Below are 7,114 nucleotides of genomic sequence, written 5' to 3' on the forward strand. Positions count from 1 at the left end.
GAGTGCTACAACTTAATGAGATGTGAAAATACACTACATTTTTCTTTTTGATAGGTTAGATGGCATTTATGGAAATTCCTCATATTTTTATTTTTAAATATAATTAAAATTAGTATTAAAAGGTAATGATAATATTAAAAATACATTATGCTAAAAAATAACAAGAATGGTAATAACTTATATTAACAAAATTATTTACAACAATTGGATAGTATATTAAGAAGGGTGATTGCTTGGGAAAATACCTACGTTATAGGTTTTTTCTGATTAGTCACCCCACTTTAAAAGGTGGTATACAAAACAATCTCTTAAAATATTATCACCCCTCTCTCTCGCTATTATGTTGGATCGGTCGAAGACACCCCATTGATTACTATTAGAATAGCTATCAAATAGACTTCTCTTCATTGAAATTGAATCCAATTGACTCTTCTTTCTCTCATGCTCTTTCGGTCTCTTAGTTCTCCAATACTCACCTCAGCCATAAATTAAACCCCTTTGTTAACTTTTCTACTTCCTCTCAAACCTTGGCTATTTTGCTTTGTATTAGAACTCCACTATTTGCTCTCCAACATCCTCTAGGACAAGTGTTATCGTAAACCTTATTCCAATGCTACAACTTCTTGTTAGAAATGAGTCGACACTAAGAGGGGGGTAAATTACTTCAGCGGTAAAAATTACGTCGGTTCGAAATCTCTCATTCAATTAAAGTTGATTTCGAAAAGATACTTAAAATTGAAAGCGTACGGAAGAGCGTAGTGGATGTAAAGCAAGTAAGTTTGTAGTAAAGGTAAATAGTACAAATAGAAATGCAAATCAAGTTTATAGCGGTTCGGTCGTCGTGACCTACATCCATTCCACCGATTCCTCTTCCGTTAAGGCCACCGGCATCCACTATCGGTCTTCCTTCAATAGGCGAAAACCAACTACCTTTTACAGCTCTATCTCCTTTTACCGGGTTTTGGAGATAACCCTTCCACCCCCACTTACTCCTCTCTCAAACTATTCTAACACTTAGATTTTTTAGAGTTCACACAAGATTACAGCAACATTTCTTTTTTTTTAACTCTCAATTCTTGTGTAGGTTAACCAGGAGAGGGATATTTATAGGCCTCAATTTGATTCAAACTTGGAGCCTAAAAATGTCTCATCCCCAGTTTTTCGGGTCCTAGCGGTACCACTACTTGTGCTGGGCGGTAGCACTGCTTGTAGCACTAACACTGGGCGGTACCATCGCCCAGTCTAACAGTACCACCACCTGAAAGATTGTGTCTGGGTAGTACCACCGCTTGACACTGCCACTAGGCGGTACCACCGCTTGACATAGTCTCGGAGATTGTGCTACGATAGTGCCACTTATTGGGTCACTATTTGGGCCTTTCATTGGGCCCAAACGGTCCATACATGGGGCCCACTAGCCCCTAATTGGTTTGGCCCAATTTCAATCCTAATTATGTGCTAACTACAAAATTTAAGATATTTACTAAGCTAAACAAGTCTGTAAGTCTAGGTTTCTTCCGGCGAACTTCCGACGATCTCTTGGCAATGTTCCAATGGACTCCCGGCAAGCTCCTAGACTTCACGATGATCTTCTTGGTGAGTTCTAACGAGCTTCTTTGGCAAGCTCCTAGACTTCTCGGTCAATTCCGGTGGAACTTCCGACAAACTCTCGAACTCCTAACGAAATCGCATTCTTGACTCTAGGACTTCATTTGGCTTTATGCCTTGCTATCATAGTTAATCCTATACACATAAAACCTACTTCGATCTAGAAAATTATTACAAAGCAAATCAAATGTTGTTCGGCATATCATTGGTTTATCGGCACTTCGTTCAAATCTTCGGCGCATCATCCTCTCTTGCGGCATATTGCCCAATCGGCCAGTTGACCTCGACAACTCTGATTTACTTGGCACAATTTCCGCTCTTCTTAGTTCGATGCCCGAACTCATGGCCCGAAGCCTTCTGCCGATATGTCGATCGATCCTTCAGCTCGATGTCCAATCTTCTGACATATTTTTCTCCGGTCCAATATGAATCTTCCTACTTTACTTATCTCTCCCTGATCGAAGCATCCTGCGTCACTCAAAATGTAGATCAAATTATAAACATTATCAATTGATTTCATCATCAAAATCCGAGATTCAATACTTCTATTGAACCCGCTCCAGTCTCGTTTACTCTCGATTGAGAAAACCCGACAAGCATTTCTCCTATCTGGAGTGGCTCCACCTATAGTGTTTTAGTTTGAGTTTTTGGATTTTTGCTTGGGGTTTTTCCTCTCCAATGGCAGCCTAAACCCTAAAACAAATAACATTTTAACATGTCTTATCTCTTCCAAACCATTAAACTCTAGTAATCCCTAATGTCCCCTTCATCTCCTCTAATATGAATGTATAATAGCATTGAAATTATATCATTGTCTTACCAATATATAATGGCATTGAAATCACATCGTCATATACACCTAATCATCGTCAAATTTCTGTTATGTTATAATTTCCTTTGGATTTCTTATTTGTCTCTAAAAAATCTTATCATTTTAAAGAAATATTTTAAACTAATAACATTCTTACTAATATAACGGGACACGATTTTTTTATCTATGGAAAGAAAATCTTAATTTTGTAGCTGTGTTGATATTATTATTTTAAGTAATATTTATAAACTGATAATATTCTTATTAGTACAGCATGTTATAATCATCAACTCACAATATGATCATTTATATTCGACAGATATTTTTTTGTTAATGTTAAACTTAGTAATTCTTATCCATACACGAACAATCTTAATTCCAATGAATTACGAATCTAATTGATTTTGTATCAAACATGAGTTTGTGTCATCAAATTTTTGTTACATCGATAGACGTGATCAAAACCCAATGTCACGGTAAGATAATATCGTGTACAGAACGTGTCAGTTAGTTTCTATCACTCCATGTTGACCCAATCCACTTAGCCTATTGAATATTTGTCCCATAGTTTATTTATATCGAGTGAGGATAAAAAAAAGTAAATACCATCAAATACTATGTGGGTAAATACCATAAGCTAGGTTTATTATTTAGTTTAGAGGATTTAATTATGAAACTAATCAAACCAGTTCATCTAACTGGTTTACTAACACCGTAATCCTTTCATTCTTTCTTCTCATCTTTCCCTCTCAAATTTTCGTTACTCTCATCTCTCTTTTATTATTGTCGCTCTTTTCATGTGAGCTCATTTCATGTTACACTCGTTCTCCCTCTCTTACATTGTTAATCTCTTCCTTTGTTTCACTACAACTTCTTGCCGCCTATGCCTTCCGTCATGCTCGCCCTTGACACTTTACCTTAAAAAATATACGAGATTAATTTTTTTTATAAAAATTAAAATTAGAAAAAATATTTATTCATCATTGAAATATTATTTCTCATATATTTGGTAAAAGTCTAATATATAATGTACACTATTTTTGTTATTACACAAATAAACGAACTAATAAATGAACATGGTTATATTTATTTTTAGAATCAATATGAAACTATCTAAAATTAGACTTAGAAAATCCCTAAAATTAACAAAAAATAGAAATATATATTGATTCATTATGCAGATACTAGTGCCCATATTTGGTGAAAGTCTGAGATGAAATGAATATTATTCTAGCAGTTACACTAATGAATTTACGTGGCTAAACTGGTTTGTAAAATCAACTTATAAACATGTCAAATTGGCTTTAAAAATTATAAAATCATTAGAACTATTAAATTTGATGAATTCATTATTGAGTTGTCCATTTTTGGTGAAAGCTTGAGGTCCAATGGATAAGTATTCCAACGTTAAAAATGATAGAAGAACACTTGTTCAAAGAATCAACATTAAAGCATGCCATTCTAGCCTTAAAAGGTCCCTAAAATTAGAAAAGATAGAAAAAAAAAGAGATAGATACACTATTAAGATATTGTTGCCAATCTGTGATGAATATTTGAGATGCAATAGACAAGTATTCTAGAATTACATTAAAATCAATGTGGTTATACTTGTTTATAGAATGAACTTGAAAATTGCTAGAAAACTTAGGAAATCCATAAAATTAATAAAAATAAAAAAATACCCGTATATTTACTATTGAAATGTTGTTGCCCATCTACGATGAAAGTTGGAGGTGCAATGGACACCTATTCTGAATATTTTTTTCATGTTTTTACATTTTTCAAGTTGACTTGTGAAATAAGTGTAACAACGTTTATTTATAACTTTGGAATAAGTGTCTATTGCATCACAAACTTTCAGCACAAGTGTAACAACGTTTCTATTTTTTTTTGGTACTTTATGGACTTTTAAAATTCTATTTGGGAAGCTTTAGTTAATTCTATAAACAAGAATAATCACACTCATTTGTCAATGCAAAATATGGAAGGCAACAGAAGGTAAAGGATGTTGAATCTCAGATTTTGATGATGAAATCAATTGATAGTGTTTATGATTTGATCTGCATTTTAAGTGACACAAGAAGCTTCGATCAGGAAGAGATAATTAAAGCAGGAAGAATCATGTTTGGCCGGAGAGAAACATGTCAGAAAATTGGACGTCGAGCCGAAGGATCGGTCAACGTATCGGTAGAAGGCTTCGGGCCATGAGTTCGGGTATCGGGCCAAGAAGAACAGAAATTGTACTAAAGAAATCAAAGTTGCAGAGGTCAACTAGCCGATTAGTTAATACGCCGCAAGAGAGGACGATGCGCCGAAGAATCGAACAAAGCGTCGATGAACCAATGACATACCGGACAACATGATTCAAGCTTTATAATACTTTTCTAAGATCGAAGTAGGTTTTAATTGTGTAGGATTAACTATGATAGCGATCAAGGTATAAAGCAAAATGAAGTCTCGGAGTTAAGAACAAGATTTCGTTAGGAGTTCGAGAGTTCGTCGGAAGTCCGAACGTTCGTCGAAAGTTCTGTTGGAATTGACCAAGAAGTCTAGGAGCTTACCAAAGAAGCTCATCGAAACTCACCAAGAAGATCGTAATGAAGTCCAAGAGCTTGCCGGGAGTCCGTTGGAACATTTCCGAGAGATCGTCGAAAGTTTACCGGAAGCTCACCAGAAGAAACCTAGACTTACCGGACTTATTTAGCTTATTGTATGCCTTAAATTTCGTAGTTAGCACATAATTAGGAAGGAATTGGGCCAATCCAATTAGGGGATAATTGGGCCCAAGTTTAAGCTGTGTTGGGCTAAGTGAAAGGCCCAAATAGTGACCCAATAAGTGGCACCGTCGTGGTACAGTCTTCGAGACCGTGTCAGGCGGTGGTACCGCCCAGACATAGTCTTCTAGGCTGTGGTACCGTCAGATTGGGTGGTGGTACCATCTAGTGTCAAGCTGCAAGCAATGGTACTGCCTAATGCAAGTGGTGGTACCACCCAATGCAAGCAGTGGTATTGCCAATACCCCAAAATTTTAGGGATTTGAATTTTGGCTCCAAGATTTGAAGTCATTTGGGGTCTATAAATACCCTAGCTATTCCTGCATAGAGTAGCAAGAAAAGTGATAAAAAAACTCTATGTTTCTAGGGTTGAAAACCCTTGTAAAGTATAGAGTCCCTCCTAAATTTTAGAGACCGTTCTAAGAAAGAGTGTGAGGGAAGCTTTGTAAAAAGGGGTATAAAGGTTCTCTTCTAATCCTGCAAAAGGAGAATAGAGTTGTAAAAAGAGAATAGAGTTGTGAGGGAAGTTTATTTTCAGTACTTTCCGATTTGGGCTTTGTCGAAATAATTGTATTAAAAGAAATTTTTTGAATCAACGAAATTTTTATCACTGCACTAATTCACCCACCCTCTTAGTACCGTATTGATCCTAGCATTTGTAACTAATGAAATCTTTTGCTTGAAGATGGTTTATTAATGATTATATTATTGATTTTTATGATTTTTATGATGAAACTTGTTTTTGATTTTAAACATTGATGCATGGTTTTTAGCATAAAAGAAAAGGGCATTCTTATATGAAGTTAATCACATAAATCAAATAAAAAAAATGAGAATGTATTTTTTCTTGAAAATGTCTTTATCCCTTAAATTTTATCAAATCTTTCAAAAAGAGATTAATGAATCTATTTATGTTATTTTTTATGAGTCTCTTGAATTATGAAAGTGATTTTGATTATTTTTTATGATTTAAATTTAAATGAGTTTTATCTAAATCTTTCATTTCATACTTTGAGGGTTTTTTTTGTGAATTAAGATCTCTTATTTGATCTCTTATGTTTCTTTTTTCTATTTACTAAAGAAAAGTTTTATCCAAATCAAGATCTTGAATTCTCAGAATTATAATTTGAGGTTTTCGTTTTTTGTGAATCAAGATCCCTTACTCTTTGTTCACATATGATTTTTTCATTAAAGAGAAGATTTATCCTAATGAATCGGGTTCTTTCTCGTGATTCCTTTATATTTATAACTTAAAGATTTATTCTACATGTATCAAGATATGTAATTCTCCTATGAATCTTTTTGTTAGCTACTAAAGAAGAAATTTATCCAAATAAATCATGATATGTCACTTGACTTCTGATCCTGCAAAAGGAGAATAGAGTTGTGAGGGAAGTTTATTTTCATTACTTTCCGATTTGGGCTTTGTCGAAATAATTGTATTGAAAGAATTTTTTTGAATCAACGAAATTTTTATCGCTGCACTAATTCACCCACCCTCTTAGTGCCGTATTGATCCTAGCATTTGTAACTAATGAAATCTTTTGCTTGAAGATGGTTTATTAATGATTATATTATTGATTTTTATGATTTTTATGATGAAACTTGTTTTTGATTTTAAACATTGATGCATGGTTTTTAGCATAAAAGAAAAGGGCATTTTTATATGAAGTTAATTACATAAATCAAATAAAAAAATGAGAATGTATTTTTTCTTGAAAATGTCTTTATCCCTTAAATTTTATCAAATCTTTCAAAAAGAGATTAATGAATCTATTTATGTTATTTTTTATGAGTCTCTTGAATTATGAAAGTGATTTTGATTATTTTTTATGACTTAAATTTAAATGAGTTTTATCTAAATCTTTCATTTCATACTTTGAGGGTTTTTTTTGTGAATTAAGATCTCTTATTTGATCTC

This window comes from Musa acuminata, chromosome BXJ3-1, assembly GCF_036884655.1.
Source record: "Musa acuminata AAA Group cultivar baxijiao chromosome BXJ3-1, Cavendish_Baxijiao_AAA, whole genome shotgun sequence".
In the NCBI taxonomy this organism is placed as follows: Eukaryota; Viridiplantae; Streptophyta; class Magnoliopsida; order Zingiberales; family Musaceae; genus Musa; species Musa acuminata.